Raw genomic sequence first — 21,470 nt, 5'->3', positions numbered from 1 at the left:
CAGAGAAGAGAATACTTATTACTGAGTTAAAACTGTGTCAAGGAGGTCCAGTTTTTGACAGGTCACTGAATGAAAACAACTGACAAAGAGAATCAGATTGTCTCATTCTGCATTTGCAATCAGTGTCAATTGCCCATGTCAAAGAATACCGTCAAAAATAACCCTATTACTGACAACAGCAGATTTTAATGCATTTCATGTGCTCAGTAATTTTCAGCTAGCTCAGATAAAATATGCCAACTACGAAACTACATTGCAAAAATTTGAGTACTGTTCTGTCTTCTTAGAGGAATATATTAAATAGAAAGTTACCTAAAGAAAGTGTAAAGAATTTTCACTTTATTTAGATGTTGTCAATCTGTGCACTCTGTGATAAAGACCAGATTGTTAATAAAATTTGGCCGGGGGAAGAAATTACAGAACAGGACCTCAAAGGCTAATTTTAGGCTAGGAATTACAGGGACCAGGGACCATTTTCTGGTCCTATGGTCAAAAGGCACAGTGTGGCTTGCATCCGTACAGCTTCTCTGATTTATCTCTAAAACCAGACTGGCCACATGCAGAGCTTGACTCAGGCTGCTCACCCTTCCACAGGTGGGGTTAAACTCTGACAGAGACCATGCTCTCCATTTAACACTAGGAATGAGCCAAGGGGAGCTTTCAGGCCCATGCCCCAACCCTGTGTCTTACTAGGAAGGACACACAGGAGACACGGATTAACCTGGTATCATAAGTAGAATGTGCTAAGCAGCAGGAATCACATTCCCTCAAGAATAATGCTTATGGAAATGGACAGTATCTTAAAGTATAAATAAGACTGAAAATCCAGACTACAGAAGAGATACCTAAGGCATAATAGCACAAAATCAAAGCTACTTCGGTAGAGACCACAGACTTACACAGTCTCTGAAAAATAGCACAATATCTGTCAGATGAAAAAAGATTAAAGACATGCACTCATTAATATCAGTGCATGAAAGTTTGCAGACACCAGTCAAGTATGCATAGCACAGCCAGAGAGGCTAACTGCAGCATGACTTCCTTGGATGGTTTTTTTCTGGCAGTATTGCCCATCATCAGAAGATAAATAGACTGTCAACCTGAAAGTAAATGGGACATTTATTAACTTTAAGCTGAGCATTAGAGCAATGAGTCAGTGGGATGTCAAAGACAGTGTTACCACCATTAAGAGAAAAGAATGAGGTAATAAAATATAATTAAAAATATCTGCAAAACAGAGGTGTAGGTAGGCAGTAAACTGCTAGAGGAAAAAAAAAAATTGCAGCAGTAATTTGCAGATACAAAGCCTTCTCTTCATCAAAAGCATGACATTATTGACGGGTCAAGGAGTCAAAACAAACACAGGGAAGTTTGAAGACTTCTCAGCATTATATCGAGAAGCTCTGAAGAACAGAGAGCAGCTGAAAATCTAACAAGTCTACTGTTCAGATTCCTATAAATCTCTACTTAGGCAGAAGGAACCAAATTAACTAAAAGAACAGGCTGCAAGCATTCTTTGGGGAAACAAAGGAAGGTGCTTTTTTTCCTTAAATTTAAATACATGAAATAGTAAAATGTCTGCTCCCAGACTAAAAGGCCCAAGGCATCATTGTTTCATTTCATTTACTCTATTTTTTTAATAGAAGACCAGGTTATTGAACTAAAATCTTAAACTCACTGCTCAAAACTCACTCAGTGCAGACCCAAGGAAATTCAGTATCAAAGTGCAAAATAAGCTGATTACAGATTGGTCAAAGGAGAGAACTGGCGAAATTCTCATAAATCAATATGGTCAGAATTGTAAATCAGCATTTTACTCACTCTGGCCACTGACAAAAGTTTAGTCCAGTGCAAAGAAATTTGATTTGTGTTTAGCCCATGACAAAGATTCATGTCTTTATTTACAGAAGACCAGTTTCAACTGTAAACAATGCAGCACAGGCCCAAGGTCAGCTTAGCAGAACACCACCCTGAAATTATGGCTGCTATTTTTAAATTTAAAACTGATGATTTGCAAACTAATTAGAAGCTGAGGGAAATGGTTGCTGCATTAATATTTTCTAGAGCATTTGATAAAACTTCATTTGAATGAAATCCAAACCTTGAGTTACTATCAAAATGTTCCTTAAAACTGTCCCACTACAGAAGAAGTGTAGGTTGCAGCATTTCAGGATGACTATATGATTATTAGTAGTACAGTCTAGCCAGAACAGCACTTTCCAAGCCCTGAAACAAAATCAAGACCTGAATTAATACAGTAACTTCAAATTATCCAAACGGGGAGTTGCCAAAGTTATTGAAAAAATCTTTTAAAACAGATAACTGAAAGATAAATCAAAGGAGTGAAAAATCCCAGAGACAGACTAGACACATTTGATATTGCTCCTGAAGAGTGCCATTGGAGAATTTATCTAGGCTTTGTCACATGTGCAAAAATACAAGCTCTGACAGTCCAAAGAAACTTATATGGTGGGACAGAATAAATTGTCCCCTGGAGTAAAGTAGTCCTTGATTTACTTAAACTGATTAGGGAGATGTATGTATTAATTCTAGATTATGATTTAAATTTTCCTGAGGTAGCATTACTAGATTCCATTGCAGTGGAACAGGTGATTATGCGAATGTATTTTTGCTAGACATAGAATATCTGACAGAGTGCTTAACACTGGGCCACAATTTACTAGGGAGGACTAGCAACAATTTGCAGTGAAGTATATGACCAGAGTGATGATCTTTAAAAGGCTGTTGTAGAACAATCTGGATCTAAGGAACATGAACACACTTATTTTAAGCCTCGTTAAGTCCGCCCATTCCCTTCAGATTCTGTTATCTTAATAATAACAAGAAAATTATGGTTTCTTAAAAGAGTTAAGGATCCCTAGCCAAAATTTACTTTCTTGTGGAAAAGTCAGCAGTAACTCCTTTCCTTGTTTAAGAGTGAAAGAAACATTCCTGTACCCTGAGTATGGCAAGAGACAACACAATTCTTTTTGCGCAGAGCACTGGTTAAGAAGCTGCCATTAATTATCAGGGTCCCTACAGAACAAACAGAATGATGGGGATGACATAGTGAAAAGGTAGATTCATTAATGAAATTCCCCTGTGTCCTGGTTATCAGGGCAGTTACCTGCTTGTTCTCTTTCTGGCTTGCTTGGTTTTACCCCTCTGAGTATCTACCTATTCTGGCACAAGGTTAATAATTGTTACGCTTTTAAACTAGATGCTGAGCTACAAAACCTCTCTAAAAATTGTATGAAAACAGTGGGGAGGCTGAATTTTGGATACCCAACCCATCAATACTCCATGATCATTAGCACCAAATGACTTGACTGGCTTCTTTTGAAAACAACATATAGTCTTATTTTTATGCTTATCCTAGGTATACTTAGCTTCCCTTTAACACAACAAATTATGCATTCTGCCATCTACCAAAGTTCTCTATATTAGCTCAGCTTCCCTAAAAAACCCCTGGTTTTCAAAAAAGGAGTCTGATTTATTTCTTTTTTCAAATCCTCCATGTTTCTTCTCACTTTAAGCAATAGATATCATCCCATTTGTACACCAAACTAAGGTGTGAGTACCCATAAAGATAGGTGGGTTGGTGAAATATTTAGCAAAAGCTTCTGGTTCCTTAGCTGCTTAAGAAGGAGACCAAATGGGACAGCAACAGACAAACCTCAGTTTAGAACTCCATGCTTGTGTTAGTACATTATTTGTGCTCAAGTTTAAAATACTGTGTGAGGGGGAGCATGATATCACCTAACCTGCCACACCCTCATGTGAGGTAAAATGTTTCTGTTCTAAACCTGACAGCAGAAAAAGGGAAAAAGCCAGATCTACTTCATGTGTGTAAGTTGAAGTTATTAGGCTGTTATGAAAAAGGTGGATACCAACACCATGGCTAGTACCACCATTCTTTTAAGTAGAAGCAGGCAATTGTTGCTCCCTCTTCATGTCGGTGCTTTGGACATACCTATAAGACCTAACCCAGCAGATACCTTGCAGGTTTAGTAATGAGTTTTCATAAACTTTACTAAAGAAATATCTATCTACCTTGCTATTCATGGGAAAATAGAGAATCTGGAAACTTATGTCATGTGTTTGACCTGCCAAAGTTATCATAAGAAGTTATTAAACCTTAAGGAGGCACAACCTGACTGGCTGAATGCAGGCACTTCCAGAGTTTAGCTGTTCTGAGAGGAAATCTCTGAACTATCCTGAGGCTTGGGAGCTGGAAGAGTGCACCCTCTAGTACAGCGGTGCCTGAACTTCTTGGGTTTGGTACAATAAAATAGAAAATGAATAAAGGATGAAAACAAAAAATACCTTAATTTTTAAACTTGAGAACTACAGGGACATGATCATAGTGCCATATAGATGCCATATCCAATGCACAGCCATAGCCAGGGCTTCACTAGGTATAGTCAGAAAAAAGGGGCTTATTTAATTTGGATTTGAATTGATAGGTAAACAAACAGTAATAGAAAATCTTGTTCTGATCAATTGGTATGATCCACTTATAATGGATGCTTCTCCCTGAGCTGAGGTGCAAACAAGACCATGTGCTGAAGTCAATAGTACAGGTTTTATTTAACAGTAAATGAGAGTAGAGAGATAGAAAGAAATAGGAGAGAAGAGGGGTGGAAGAAAGAGAGAGAGTGAGAGAGAGAGAGAAATTAAGAATAGATATCATCCCATGTAGATTCCTGCAGTGTCCTTCACTCTGGCCTTCAGTGGGGTGGGGTCCCAAAGTGGCTCTTCTGGAGGTTCCACCCCTATACTGTGCAGTCCTGGCTATCCGCAGGGTGTGGGTGTTGTTCCCATAATGTGAGATGGGCTCTGCCTAAGCTCTCACTGCCTGTCCCACAGTTTGTCATGGGGGGAATCTGGATGCCTTACCCAGATCTGCCTCACCTGGGCTGGAATGAGCATCTTCCTGCTGCTGTCTGCACCCATCTCAAGTTTTGTTGTGGCAGCTTATCTTATGGGGACAGTGTTTTGAGACATGCAACTTGCATTCTTTAAGTCCTTACACTAACCTATCTTCTTTTTCCAGAAAAACCTGAAATATTCTAATTTTCTTAAGGCTAAAAATAAATATTTTGCTCTGGGGTTGTCTAGCTCTTTTGTTTATACTTCATTTTAAATGAAAAGTGTATGCTTGAAACAGAAAATATAAGTGCTTTGTTTTTAAATACCAAAAGTAGCCAACATTTTCACTGCACAGATTTCAAAAATAAATACCTGATTTTTTAATTTTTTTTTAACTGCTCATGTTTGGGTTTGTTTTTTTCTTCACCTGAGGCTATGGAACATATTCTTCCTTTTAAAATAGAAATCATTTTCCTTACCAAAACCTCAAATTTTTGAGCAAATTATTATTTGAAAGAGCCTTTTTCTTGGATCTACCAAGAAAAAGGTACTATTCCACTGCTACCACAAGATTGTCTTTGTAGCACTGTAGCTGCTAACAATAAACTCACTTTTTGTACTAAAAGTCTTAAGGGAGCTATTGCAATGAAGAACCAAAACAGCAGATGTTACCCAATGCAAGTACTGGTAAGTATCAACTGAAAAATAACACACAAAAGAGAGCACAAGCACTTAAGCATTAGGAGATACAAATAAGCACAAAAGTGTATGCTATTTTCAAGAAAATATGGCACCCAAAGGCACTAATAAACTCTATGGACTAAGTAATGCATTTAGCAGTGTAAAAACAAAGCCTTTAGCAACTTACAGGAGTACAAAAGAGCATCAAAACTCACTAGCTCTTTTTTCTTTCCACTAAATAAGACTAAAACTGATTTTAAAATGATTAAAAAGAAAATTTTAGTCTGATGACACTCATGGTACAATTTCAAAAAATTTAATTGGTGATGGAGAGTGAGGAAAAAAAATATAAATTTTTTAAATGAGAAAGGCTTAATATTCTCCTTATGCTACTGGAAAAGTTTTAGCACAGTAAGAGTCATATTGTTGCTATCTAATGTCTCCAATTCATGTCCAAATTACATTCTTGGAGAACTGCAAGGCAAAACTCAAGATTAGATTTGCATGTTTTTTAGAAGTACTATTACACTGAAATTGTGGGTAGAAGAACAATTACTGTAATGACATTTTCTTGGTAGAGGAACTGTAAACTTAAAAAAAAAAATTAGGATTAATTCAAGTTTTAGGATTCATTGTTTTCAGCAGAAAACAGCTATGACGAAAATCACAAACCTCGAAGATGGATCTTCTTCTGGCATAGGACTGATGCAATTCCACAGACTTCATGCTGAATTTCTACCTTCTAGATGACTCTTGTCCAGGATATATTTGGAATTTTGCACAGGCATGGCAAAGACAAACAAGAGACTTCTTGTGCCAGAGTGTATGCGAACATAAAAGAAATTTCTGGGAACCAACTGTTTAGTGTCCTTAACACAAAATTCACACTGTAACCCAAACATTTCCAAAATAATTATAGGTGACTCATTCATACTAAAATTAGTGGAATAGGCAAAGACTGTCTGAGGCCTAAGCTCAGAAATTTGTCCTAATCTTTTACTAAAATGCCTTACCCATGAGAATTTCTAGTCTGCATGCAGGAACACTGGTGGATTGGTGGTTGCACATGAAGGAAGTGGAGAGAGCATCAGAACAGCTATAGTAGTGGAGAAGAAACTTTTAAAAAGAAAACACAGGATATGGGGGAATCAGGAGTAGAATTAGAGGATTCCTTTTGCTCCTTTTGCTCTTCCTTTTGTTCCCTTCCTCCCAAAAGGCAAATATTCGTTCTGGGTTTGGAAATCACCCTCTGGTGGTGGGTTGTAAATGGAGGATGATGATCAGATGATCAGATGATGGTCCTTAGGCTGAGTATTCATTAAGGATCTCTGACCCTCATGGTGTAATTGGTTCAAAGTGTTTAATAGGAGTCTTTCTCCATGGACTGAAATTTACTCCTGTTGGATCTACCTCCTGCTAAAAATTATAAGCATAAGAGTATGGTACAAAGTCAAATGGAAAAACTGGAAGCTGTTCCTTGTGAACTGTGCTCAAAATTGGAAAAATTAACAGGGTGAAACAAAACAGTTTGCTCCCTTTCTCCATATATTTTTTTATGTCATCTCCTCTACCTAATGCACAGTGGTAAAACCTGCTCCACGAGCCTGCATACACTTTCCACATAAGAGTTGTGGTCTATGACAAAAAGTGAGCAGCACATTAGGAACATGGAAGATGGCATAAATGACAACTGGCCTTTTTTCCATTTGCCTATTCAGTAATTCCCTATTTTAAATACACACTATCGAGTAACTCACAGAGGCTTCAGAGTACGTATGAGAATGGCTTTCCAACAGCGACAGACAAGATTCAGAATGAAAAATTTCACTGCCAGGCAAGAAAAATTTGCAATAATTTTCTGTAATACAAGCAGACTTTTTAGCACTTTTATTGCAGAAGCAATTCTAAATAACAGAGCTTGTCTTATAATAGCATTTCTGTAATAATGGTGTTTTATAACAGAAGTGCTATTATTACAGAAATGGTATTATAATAGTAGTATTATTATTGTAGAATCTTTTCCATAACAGGAGTGCTAAATAAGCCCATTTGTACTATAGAAAATGATTGCAAACTTCTTCTATGGTGCTGAAAATGCCTAAGCCTTTACATCTAATGTGATCCAGATTTTCAGAAGCTTCATGGAAGTCTGAAAAAAATCTTTCAAAATGAATCAATTCTACAGACCAACTGAAAGCCATGGCATGGCTCAGCAAATGGTAGATTCGTTACCAAATTTTAAAATATAACTCAAATTCCAAACCAAAAATGCTTCAATGCACAACTTAGCAGAACATGTCTTTGGTAAGAGTAACACATTTTCAGAGCTGGAGTAAAGCACTAAAATGTTGGAATATCATCTGAGGTTATAAAAAGATGTAATATTCAATAACAGTTTTACAGCAGAAATGCTTTGGAAGAAATTTTATTTCTATATCAACCACATTAATATAAATTTCCTTCATCATTCAATAAAGTATATATTGCTTTGCCACATACTTAGAAAGCATTCATCTAAAGAATTTAACTGTATATATAGGAAATGAATAAGTAAATTTCAGTTTATAAAATCCAACCTCTTTTTATTAAAGTTATCTGGTAATACTTCACTGCTGAGATTCTAGTGCAGTATAGAAGACAGAAAGAATTTAAGTTCCAAAGCTATTGACCTTTTTAACATTAAAATAAAATCCTATATACTTCTAGGTTGATACAATCAGATTATACTATCTGGTTAAGGTAGAGTCTATGAAACAGTAAAGTAAGAAAATTCAATAAACTCATATCCTCTGCAGGCATTTTTAGATTTTTTAGACTGTCATGAAAGCTTTAGATGTGTGTTTGTATGAAATGAACTTATTTTATTATTGATTTCAGGCAGAAAAGAGTTTTGCTGGATCTTTTTTTGCAGCCTGCATAGCTACACAGAATCATTTTCTTTACAGCAGTAATACAGCTTTTAATCACAAATGAAAATGTTCATAAAATATCTTTTTCTTAAGAGTGAAATATAATTTATGACACAGAAGGACCTAGTTTGAAATGCATATTTAAGATATAATTCTAATGTAATAAAATAAAAAATAAAATTTATTTATTAGCTTTTCTAATGAAGTTTTTAAAATATACATTCCAAAACTTGGCATGCTTAGAACCCATGGAGTCAACAGAAATTATATATTCACTTCAAAAATAATGGTAAGAGATTTGCAAAATTGTTCTCACAAAAAAGCCACAAATCTAACCCTATCTCTGCCACATCCTCTGTGTTTATGATTATGATCTTTAATCACAGAAACAGATATTTTTAGGGTCAAATGTCTTCCTTCCACCAGGGTTTATTTCTGCACATACTGAAGCTGAGGATCACTCAGCCACTCTGAAGGTTTATTGCAAATTTTGCTCTATGTCTAAAGCTCAGCAGAGTGCTTTTCCTCTCTACACTTGCATTTCTTTCTCTCTCTCTGTGACTTTTAATTCTTTCCACTCACTAGTTAGGTTACCAACAAAGTTCATCCACATTCTGCTATTTCTTCTGTTGCTCCTACACACATTTTATTTCACAACCTGCCTTGTTTTGCACTACAAGTTTCAAAGTTAATACAATGGCTGTTTAACTTCTCCTTCAAATCACTGTGAAGTCCTGTGAAGTACCCTATGTCAAAGTGCTACTGATGAGCAGAATTACTGATGATATTTTCAAATTTACTTGTTAGCAGGTAGAGCTTTCCTGTACATCTTGTTTTCCTGTTCCTTATATTACATAGGCTCTTTTTGACATAGAATACCTATTTTTGTATTTTTCAGGGGAAAGAATATACATTCATCTTTCCTTCCTAACAGCCTGTTGGTAGCACCTTACACACAGGGAAGTTTCTGGGATACCCACTCATGCCATGCTTTCTCCTGCCAATCCTCTCTTGCTTTGCTTAGCACAAAAAGCACTGCTATTCTTTGAAGTTATCCTGCAAAATACTTTTCTCAAACCTTTCATTTTGTTTTGGGACCTCTGTATATATGTGCCTTGTACACTTGACTGCTGTGAGCCCTGTCCATGCCGAGCTTAAGCCATGCTCGTGCCTAATTTAAGCCATTGTTTTATTATCTTCTCATAATTTTTTTAACTCCTGACACATGAATTTATAAATCAGGAAATGAAAGTAAATGCTTATTTTTTTTTCACAGTCTGTTCATGTAATATTAACTACCAAAACAATATGCTCTCCCTATCAGACTTCCTATGCCCCATAAGCAAATCCAATTCAAAATGAGATCATGGTACAGTGACCTCATTCTGAATGTTACCTTATGCTTTTGGCAGTCCAGAAGAAAACACCCCTAGCTCTTGTGCTGTGTTTCAATCTCTTTGAATTTCTCCAGGGGTTTGAATATCTGCTGAAAAGCTCTCTGCAGCTCTGAATACACCAAAAGAGGAAAGGGAAGCAAATACAGGGTGGGGGAGGAGAAGGGAAAGGCGCGAAGAGTGAGGATTAGCTGATGTAAAAATGTCAAGCTGCCTGCAGTGGAGGCAAGAAGGGGTCGAGGGTAATAAAGCCATTTAGCAGAGCAGAGGATAAGAAGCCATATTTGAAATAAAGGAGTGATAATTTTAAGCAGCAAGGGAGAGATTAAAATACAGAAGTGCTAATTGCACGCAGTCTGGGAAGGAGATGGTAGAGTACTGGACTGAGAAAGACAAGGCAAAACCAAATGCAAACCCTAACATTTTCCCTAAATGCTTAAATTAATGCTTCTTTCTTTCTGTACTAGCCTCCATGCTGAATGATGCACAGATTATACAGATCTCCTGATTCCTGTGCTTTCTTGCAGTAGAATCCTTGCACGTATGAATATTTCTTCCTTATTTCCAAGCAAGCTCTTTCCTTTGTCTTTTATAATAAGCTGATTTACTAAAATTCCTCTTGACTAATCTTCTATTTTGCATGGTCTTACAAATATTCAGTGTCAAGTATTACTTATAAAATAACCCTATTTTCTATTTTGAAGTACATGCTATAATTACTCATTTTATTTTGTAGGCTATTTTCTGGTATATTACTAACTTGTTTCCATATTTTACACAGCTTGCTGCTTGATAATAACTCTGCATAAAGGGCATAATACAAAATTTTGGCTTAATTTAGATTCTTATTATATTATTCTATCTTTTTTTAATACTTCACTCATTGAATACACTGGCTTTGCTTTTTCAACAGTTTTAGTGGTCTTAAAGAATAAAATACATGCACAACATCCCAGTCCTCACTGATTTCTAGAGTAGCTTTGACTCTTCACATAGTCAGTTTACATCAGGGGCAGACCTGTAACATAAATCATCAGCATTTAAATAACTAACAGCATTTTTGTAATTATTGGATTTTACTCACATATCTTAAACAATATATTTGGAAAAAAAAAATTGCCTCCTGGTTTGCTGTATCCTTATTCAGACATAACTGGCTTAAATGTAAACAATCAAGGATTCCAAGCACAAATACACAGTATTTGTCAGTGGATATATACTAAGGCCAAACTCTATATTCCTCAAATTAAAACTCAGATTGACTTCAGTAAGATCAGCATTCACTCCATGATTACAGCATCTCATATTCACATATTCATAATCAAAAAGAAATATATTTATCATTGCAATTTTTGACAGGGAAAAGTCTAAAATACTATCTCAAAGTGAGAGAAAGTAAGAGGTATTTTGAACAAATTGGTTGGTTGGGTAGCGAAAAATCACTATGACTTAGAAGTAACCACATATATTTTTAAAATAATTCACACATAAAATTGCTGGTATATTAGCAGTGGTCTTTAAATGACTGTTTAAATCTGCTGTTGTACAAGGGAAAGGGAGATGGCATTTAATAATGGCAATTCATTTAAATGTGTTTAGAGGTGATCTGGGAGCTAAAGACTAGAAATTCTGACTTCTTTATCAAACAAAGTGTTACAAATTAAAATTATATATATGTTAGTAAACACAGGGAGCAACAGAAAGCAGCCTTTTTGTACATGGGTGCTTCACAAATCTCGTTTAGAGGATTTTGAGATGTATGATGTGGTTGATCTCTTGGATAGGTGCTCCTCACCAAAGGATTTAAAATCAAACTGCAAAAACTGGGGGACAAAGTAGAAGATACTTTTAAGAATTCATTATTGATTAAAAGACAGAAAACAATATTCCAAATAAAGACAGGCTTTCTTAAACTAATCTTAAAAATGGGGTAAATATTTAGGTGAAAAAGCAATGGGACAACCCAAAATTATTCCACATACCGTATCTATTTCTGGCTAGGAATAGGTACAGAAAGAATACATAATTTCAAAATAATTTAGAATGAAAGGTTATCTATTTCCACTTAAAGCTGCACTATTTTGAAGTCAGATCAGGTGGGCCATAGCCTTGTATGGCTGACTTTTGAATATCTCCAGGAATGATAGTTACAAAACTTCTTTGCAGCCTTTTCCAGCATTTGATTACACTTGATAGAACAAAACAAAACAACTTTTCACAGTCTAATTGGAATTTCCCTTTACATGCCTCTCATCTTTTCACTGTGTGCCTCTGAGAAGTTTCTGCCTCTGTATAGCAGGTAATGTATCACTGGTTGTTCAAGCCAGTGGCAAGGTCCTCCCAGGGCCTTCTTTCCTTAAGGCCAAGTAAACTCCCCTCTCCCAGCTGTACCTTCCATGTCACATGTCCTTTAGCAGAGCATAAAATCACAGCAGTAGCAAAAGTGCTGAACAGAAAGAAAAAACCACTTCCCTCCACCTTTGCACTTTGCAATAGGCCTACATTGCTGTGAGGGTAGCATGGTCACTCATATTCAACCTATTCACCAGGATCCCCAGGCTGTTTCCTACAACCTTTCTTTTTATCTTGTCAATGCCCAGCCAATTGACAGCAGGGTATGACTCACTGATTCATTGAGTGACCAGCTGGTGAAACAGCAGATGAATTTCAAAGCACTGAATATGAAGAATGCAGATTGAATAATCAAAATAACTTCTTGGTTGCCACTCAGGAAAGATTTTGAAGCCATTGCAGAGAATCACAAAACTGTTTACGGTCTCTTCTTGAGGTCAAACAAATAACATTTTAAACTTTCTAAATGGCATGAAAAATGTTCCAATTCCTTAATCATCCAGAACTGGACTAAGCAGTCCAGATGTATCTCACTAGTGATGAGCAGACAGCAAAGAACACCTCTCCCAGCTTTCTGGTAATGGCCTCCCTAAGATAACCCAAGATGTTCTTTGTGCTGTGGTTTAGTTGACAAGGTGGCGATTGCTCAAGGGTGGGGCTCTACTATCTCGAAGGTCTTTTGTAGCCTTAATGATTCTGTGATTCTGTTATTGGCCTTCTTTGCTGTGATAATGCATTTCTTGTACCTGATGAGCTTGCTGTACACCAAGGCACTGATGTCCTCTGCTGAGCAGCTTTCCAGCACACCAGCCTCTAGGGTGTACTGGGACTGCTGTTCCCCAGTGGCAGGATTTGGCATTTCCCTTTGTAAACCTTCATGAAATTCATCTCAGCTCCTTTTCTTCAGCCTGTCTTCTACACACCACTCAGTTTCATATCCTCTGCAAACTTGATGAAGGTACATCCCCATCATCCAGGTCACTAATAAAAGTGTTCATCAGTTCTGGCCCAGCTACCAACCCCAGGTGGACACCACAAGGTTCATAATTAGTTACTTGCTTCCAGATGGACTCTCTGCCACTGATCACAATTCTCTGTGCCTCTGAACTAATCTGACCTGTGCTTTGACAACTTCAGACCATTCCAAAAGCCTTAATGAAGATAAACACCAACTGTTTTCTCTTCATCCACTAAGCCAGTCAGGCACTGACATAAACAGATTGGCAATGGTCATAGAGAAGGTAGAAAAATAAAAGAAATTTACAGTAAAACAGAAGACATCACTGTGCACTGTTCAAGAAATACTGCTACTTAATCAGTACAGCATATAACTCTCATCTGCCTTATTTAAGAAAAAAAATTAAATGGCAGTAGAAAAGTAGGAAAAGGCAACAATAGTCAGAAGCATGGTAGTGCTTTAAAAGAGAAAAAGCTTAGCAGATAGAACCTGACACAGACAGCATGACTGAGTGGCCATACAATAGAAATCCAAAGTCATAAACAAAGGGAAAAAGAAGAGGTTGGAATAAATCATAATTTGTCATAGAATTAAAATTACAAACACTCAGTGACATCATCGAACAATATATTTTTTTTTAAAAGTACTGCTTTTTACAGTACATAATGTGCTGTGGAGCTGCAGATTTTCTTTCTGAATCTCTAGTAGCATAAATGACTTCTGAGAATTACTAGACTAGCTGACAGAGAATAGGGTACATCAGCAGTTATTAAACACAGCAGTCCAACTGCAACCTCTCACTTTTGTAAGCCCTAAAGCAGTGATTGCTGAAAATGCTGGAGTGAAAGCAATCCTGTATGTTCTTATTGTCTTCCTTAAGTATCCACTACCCATCTGTGTAACAGACAAGGTGCTGTACTAGATATACTTTTGATACAACATATTTTGACCATTCTTAGGATTATTTCCTGTTAACTAGACCTATGAACTACAAAGAAAATGAAAGTTACAGTACTGAAACTCTGGGTTAATGACTATAACTATGTAGTAAGGCTGCTTTTAGGGCTGTTCCACCAAACTGTCTGCCTTCACACAGTGTGCCTGAAAGTATAGTCTGAAACAAATACTGCCTACTCTGACAGTAGGTCCTTCAGAGGCTCGGTACAGATTATCAGTGGATAACAGAAACAGATGAGGGATGGGCATAGGAGAGGACCTTTCACAGCCATGGATCTGCACCAAATAGTGCAGGGCTCTAGAGCAGAAGAAAAAACAGATTCCATGGAAATGTATGTCTGTAGCTCAAGCACTGTCTATTATCTCTTCATTCACCCCTTACTTTCAGCTACTTTGTCAACTAACTTTAGAATAAAACTTAGTTTTGTTTTGGACTCGTGTGCTTTGTGGATTCAGACACCAAAGGACCCCAGGCATATTCTATATACTTTTTTTTACCCGTTCTGATAATACTTCATATTTGGTGACTCCAGACTCTGGGGTAGAGAAATAAAAGCAAATGCAGTGTACATATGACGGAATGTTCTGCCACTCATTCCAGGGGAATGCAGTCCCATCCAGTTTAAACTCACAAAACACCGGAATAGTTCAACTGAGATATCTTTATCGGAATACTCGTTTCAAGATGTTCATATTGAGGAAAATATCTATACCTAATACATAAAAACGTAAAAAAATAAAGTCATAAGTACAAGGACAAAACTGTAGTATAAATCCTAAGAATTCAATGTTTTATAGTTTTCTCCTGATATAAAAAATAATGGTGGATTTTTTCCTTGCTCCCATAAAATTGATTTATAATATATAATAAGATCCACATTTCATAGTTTGGCAGCTGGCAGATAGTTCAAGGAAAAGCTCTTCTTTGGGATTTTTTTTTCAGGGCACTGTATCCTTGTTGACAAGCAGACTTCAGCTGCAAGAACCTGACTGTTCCTGGTTCTGAAGGGGATTTGCAGCACCTCTTTCAACCATGTTCACTTCAGCAATTAGTCTGCTGTAGAGTTTCTTTACTTCATCTCCCAGGTGCAATTCATGGCCCATTTACACAGTCACTTCCTCCCTTATTGTGAAAACGTAGCTTTCCTATTTTCCTTCTCTTTTTCCCTTTATCTTCTATTTATGGCTAGGAAATTCACCAGTTATCAGACTTTTCTAATAATTATTCTCTTATAGTTGTCCACATGAACTGGAGAGAATATGGGCTTGCCAGAATGACCATTCCCTAGTTTTACTTAATAGACTCCGAAAATCATACATGAAAATGCCAAAATCTACTGAATACATGTCAACAACTATAGATAAAATTGCTATAGTAAACTGGTTAGTGAAACTGCACCATTTAAAACTTGCCTTTGGAATGTCTGTGAAGAACAGAGGTATTCACTAGAGGTATTCACAGAGGTATTCTTTAGAGGTATTAAGCATATACAAAATAAAAGAATTCTTGAATACTATTGTCCCTTTTCTCTCCATGTGTAAAAAAAGATGGTTCAGTTACTGAGTTGAGAAGAGTGACTCATCTTGAGGCAGGTACACTACTCAGACACAGCAGAACTCTGTTGTGTTCCATTTTCTTATGCTGTACTTTTTTCACAAAGAATTTCCCACACCCTTTCAAAGCATGTTTTTAAACCATAGGTCTTTTGAGTTAATCATGAACTTTTGTTTCATAGTAATCTGCAATATTGGTGTTGAAAAACCAATTTTTTTTCTGTGTTTTCCTTCACATTTAAAACCTAACAAAAGAGACCGCTTGTTTCATATTTCTGATATTTTCATACATAGTTTCCACTATTATCACTTAGAAACTCAAATGTGAGAAAGACACTAGTAGCTTAGGTATCATGGTAATTTTATGAGGATTCCAACCAGAGAAATTGTGATAGCAGGGCTTATTGTTTATAGTAGATACACATACCAACATGAATTTATTTTTTGTACATATTGCATTTTTTAGATCCTTGCTATAGGTGTTGCCACATCTTCTTAGAAATTCCAGTAAGGCAATAGTGAAACATTGTCTTAATATTCTGTGATGATAACAGGGAGAGAAGAGGTGGCAGCTGTTTTTTCACACTCAAGGACTCTGGGCTTCTTGTACCTAAATCCCTGGCAAAGTTTCCCACATCTTAAGAAATTACACCTTCCTTGTCAAACAAGTCAGAAGGATTTCATGAAAGTACAAGATCATTATTTTTGCATCTCTTATCCTGCAAAAGAATCTTTTTACTGCCTGCATGTAGGAATGCAGTCTGTAGATTGGTTATACAAAAGCACTCAGCTCCTTGCTTTGCAGTAGATAATGCTCTGTCTTGTTAAAGCAATAAAAATGGGTTTTAAAAGCATCTGGGTTGATCAATCTGGTCACCCAACATGAAAGGAACCTGTTCTATACAGTCCACTCATAAATACATCAAGTTTCATACCATTACTGTTCATTTGTTATCCTCATGGCCAGTAATTCCTGAATTGGTGTCCCAGAACTGTACGTTTAATAATCACAAATCTAATAATTTCCATCTTAGATTTAGTAAAAAATAGAAAAACACATCTTCTAAATTTCAAATCTCAACTTTTATTGCTAAGTTTACAAGGCTTACAATGTATAAGCACACACCATTCATTTAGTTCCTTTTCTTACAATGCAAGAAAATTAAAAGGGAAAGAGGCTGTAAATGAAAAGGCTGTTATAGATGGATGTTTTCTCAGTGATATATGTGATAGAAATGATTAGCATTAACTGATCTTCGTAAAGAATGTACAAGTATAATTCATTATAACGGCTTAGAAGTGCAATTAGTGAACGATAGTGTAAATGACACTGTTGTTCATAGACCTACCCATAAGAGTAATTATATTTTGAAAACTACTTAGTGAAAAATTGATTGCATGGGTCCTATGGGCATATATAATAGAGATAAAAATATGTAAACAAATACCCATTAATAAGTTTTACAGCAAATGTATATATTTACATGTTTGGCTAGTTTGGAAATACACATAAAGAATGAGAATTTTCTGGTGTTTCATTTTGAATGCATATTTAAGTGAAAAAAATATTTTATGACTTTGCAAACAACATTATTTGATTATTCTTATATTTCATAAATTCATTTATTTTTCCCCTCAATATATGCTGATGTTTTAGAAAGAGTAAAGTTCAGAAAAAGAACAAATTCGACTATCCTTAGTCATTCAGTTTCAAGGATTTTCTAGTTCTGTAGCTTCAGTGTGGCACATGCCAGGCCAGAACAAAATTTTCCTAGTGGTGATTGCAGTTATTCATTGGGCAACAGGAACTATATTTGGGGTATGATAGTAAAATAAATAATAGTTTTTACATAGTAGTAAGTTTGACAGTATTTCATTTAGTATGTGTGCTTGAGAAGTTTCTGTTCATTAACTCATTGGCCTGATTCTATTTCCTTAATAAGTACTAATTTCCTATACTCTTTGAGATTTCCAAAAGCTTTTGTTTGATGCTGGCATTTTGCTTGGAAATTGTGTTTTTTCTGAAGATCTTAGCAAATTAATGTGCAGATATTTGGTTATTATATAAATGAAGTTTAAAGTGAGTTTGAATGCACAACAAATACTGTATGATGTGCTTTTCCCAAGAAAATGTATTTCTCTATTTATTAGGCAGTGTTTTCAGCTACAACTTAACTTACTCAGTTGCTGAATACAGGAAAAAAAAGACTGCATCATCTAAATATATAACTTCAAGCCTTAATTCCAAGGATGAACTTGACATGGAAGGATATGAGACTGATCAAGAGAAAACTTAATGCTGGATAGCAGTGGCAAAATATTTCAATTTTATGCCCACAGGAGCCCCAGTGCAAATTGTTCCTGTGAATCTAAACCTTTCATCAATCAGATGTAAATTACAGCATGCATGACTGGCTGCCTTTTCCATTCTAGAGTTCCCTATAGAGAACAAGAGAGCCAACTGCTACAGAGGCTCAACTAAACTGCAGTCTTTTTGCTCCCTAGAGATTATATACCAACAGATCAGAAGAGACAACATTCCCTTGTATTCTGCATCAGGAGATCTTACAAAATCAGACAGTCAAGCCAAAATCTTCTAGAAGAACTTATAATGCAGGGAACCAGGGAGGAAACTATGGGGGAGATGTAGCACTAAAAGATTTCCTCCTAACAATACTTTTCTAACAACATGTCAAAGCTTTCCTTGAATAGCTGGCCCAGAGAAACTGAACATAAGAGGCTGGATTTTCTTTTGGTTTCAGCTGGGAGAGAGCTCATTTTCTTCTTAGTAGCTGGTACAGGGATGTGTTTTGGATGAAGTAAGAGAATAATAGAAACACTGATGTTTTAGTTGTTGCAGTCTCGCAGGCTTTGACAGTGAGGAGCTGCACAAAATCCTAGTTGGGATCATGGCCAGGACAGCTGTCCCAAACTGGCAAAGGGATCTTCCATAGCATAGAACATCCTGCTGAGTATGTAAACTGGATGAAGTGGCCCATGACAGGCCAATCACTGCTTGGGGAAGGGCTGGGCATCGGTTGGCAGGTGGTGAGCAGTTGTGCTTTTTTTATTAGGCTTTAGCTCTCCCTCCTTTTTATTACAATTGTTCTAGTTGTTGTTGTTATGTTTTTGTTTGGTTGGGTTTCTTTCCACTTTGTTTTGATTATTAAAGTGCTCTGACCTCAACCCATGAGTTTCATTTGTTTTTCCTGATTCTCCACCCCCTACATCAGAGTGGGGCAGTGAGCTGTGTGGCACTTAGTTGCCAGCTGGGGTTAAACCATGACAGATAGTCAGAGAAGGATAAATTCTTTGTAAAGAATAGAAGTGTGAGACTTATTTTCAGTATTCACATGACTGTCATAGGCTTTTATCAATAACAGGAGGAACAAAAGAAGACTTTAAGGACCAAATTAAAAATAAAGCTGTTGAACCACCTAACAGTGAATACCTGAGCTACCATGCAGGAAAACATTACTGTGACTGAATTTCAGCCAAAGAGAAGAAAGTTAAATTTCTTGCTGTGCTTGCTATCTACACTCACCTAATTATAGGCAGAGCTAATGTATGAACAGAACCTATGATCTGTAAAAGCAAACCACAAATGTCAAGCTTTGTGAAGTAAAATCAGAAGACGACTAGAATATTTGAGAAAAGGTGCAGTTTAATGTAGTATTTCTCAAACTTTCTAGTAAATTGTGACCTCCTTTTGTCTCACCAGTTGCCACGAAACTTTCTGAGTCAGCAGCAGCTCAATTTCTGCAGAGTAAAGACTGCTAACAACTAGCTGAAAGTATTTACATTAACCTAGCTGTCATAGAGCACTAAATTGGCTACTTAATTATAGGTGGTTAGCAGTTAGATAGCTAAGGTAAACAGTTGCACCTTGTAATTGTCTCACCTATTATCACCTCTCACTCCCAATATGAATGCTCCTGTGACATATTTAGGGACTAGTAATAGATATTGAATGTGGAGATGATAAAGTTACTGCTGCCATCCTATAAATCCACGTCTCCTTTCTTCTCTCCTTGTTGGCCTTGCCTATTTATATAGTAAGCTTTTGAGGAAATGAATTCTTGCACATCGTTCCTATGACATGAGATTAGCATCAGTGTTTCTCAAAACACACTAATAGGTTCTCAATAATGATGTTTCATATAACTTTAGTTAGTCTAGATAACAAAGTAAAATGCTACAAAGCTTTAGAAAGGTGGAAAGCACTTTGCTTCCTTCCAAGCCTTTGCTCTTCTAAATGCTACTCATTCTTGTCTTATAACTCACTGAAATATAATACCACCACCTGGTAGCAAGACTGGGAGCTGAAACGTCAATTGTTGTTAGGGTTTCAACTTTAGGTCAAAGTTCTGGCATGAATTCTTCAGTTTTTAAAGAAGATTTATGCTGAGCCACCAAGAAATATAATTGAAGAAACTGAAGATATGCTTAAAGTTTTCTGAGTAAACAAAACCAGACACATAAAATTTTCACCTTTGTGATTATTTCTGAGCACTGTGGACCTTTATCTTTGCCTGGTGGGTGGCTAAGAGCCTGTGTGATACACAGTGGTAACTTAAGACCAGTTGCTAGTGGGCCAACATCTAACAAACTTCTATTCCAACTAATGTCAAAATTGGAAGGACTCTGCAAGAAGTCAATTATTTGAAAAAGGAAGAATATGAAAGACAAAAGATGTTGCAATGAAAGACATTTGCAATGAAAAGCTGAAAAGCTTTAGCTGTCACTTTCTTTACTGCCCCTCCCATGGGCAAGTTTACAAGCTCTCATCTACAAATCCAGGGCACTGGTTATTTACCTTAGAAAAATCCCTACCATTTTCTTCTATATCTGACCTTTCCACACATTTCTATCTTTTTTGATTCAAAATATTAATTGCTTCCTAAGTCTTCCTTAAAATGAGCTGACAAGAGCTATCTTTCTGCTGGGATAAGCAGTATTCCCAGAATTCAAATAAGTGGCATCTTCATTTATTGATTCCTCCTACATTTTCTTTAACTAGGGAATACCTTAGAGGCCTTCACATTTCTGAGTAATTTTCTGCACCTCTGGGATGTTTACTTCTCTATTTATTCGCTTTTGTTTCTCAAATTGAATTAAGTTCTGTGTCTGTGACCCCATGGAAGAAAAAGAGATGAAGGTTTCTGTTGCCTTAATGTTTTCTAGTGAATCTGAATTTAAACAAATTGATTTTTAAGGAATATTTAAAAGAAATAAAATTGTGACATACCTATTCCTTACAGAAACCAGTGGATTTCAGTTACAGATTGGAACTCTGTAAAGCATCCATTAATTGAAGTTCCTTAATCCAAATCCTAAAACCTAAGGCCCTTTGTGAAGGTTTTAAAACAAAACCTCCATGCAGAAAATAAACAAAAACTTTAAAATTCTGATACATTCTTTAGGCTTCTAGAAAAGATCCTAACACTTGAAAAAGAATAAAAGGTTTAAGTTTTAGTAAGTTTACTGATATATTCTCTCTGTTCTCCCTTTTAGCTGACATTCTAGAGGCTCAATTCTGTCAGGAACTGTGATAAAGTGCTATGAATCTCTTCTTTCCTTCCCACATACATACCTTCTTGCTCCTCTGCAAAATCCAGCCGGAAAGTCATTGCAAGTAGTTTGGTGACCAAGATACAAATCTTCAGCCTTTGCATTCTTTCAGCTGTCAGTCTAAACCAACACTGCCTCTTGAATAATATCAAAAGCAGCAGATTCAAGTCCATATGTTCCTCTTTTGCTGTCTTTAGTTAGCTCTACAGACACTTTGCTTTA

At 36.4% G+C, this 21,470-nt stretch overlaps 1 protein-coding gene across 33 annotated transcripts in view; it reads right to left on the bottom strand.

The window, feature by feature from the left end:
- Positions 1 to 21,470, bottom strand: part of LOC135296419 (uncharacterized) — a 384,334-nt gene that overhangs the window by 276,825 nt on the left and 86,039 nt on the right. Inside the window, exon 3 of one of the 33 annotated variants that reach the window (XR_010358518.1) lies at positions 16,810 to 21,465. The exons of the other annotated variants lie outside the window; for them this stretch is intronic. The gene's annotated coding sequence lies outside the window, so the exon portion shown is untranslated. Of the gene's footprint in view, positions 1 to 16,809; positions 21,466 to 21,470 lie in introns of those variants that run through there. 33 annotated transcript variants of the gene reach the window in all.

This window comes from Passer domesticus, chromosome 3, assembly GCF_036417665.1.
Source record: "Passer domesticus isolate bPasDom1 chromosome 3, bPasDom1.hap1, whole genome shotgun sequence".
NCBI lineage: Eukaryota > Metazoa > Chordata > Aves > Passeriformes > Passeridae > Passer > Passer domesticus.
Note: the sequence above shows the minus strand (reverse complement) of the source record. Positions and strands in the feature narration are given on the sequence as shown.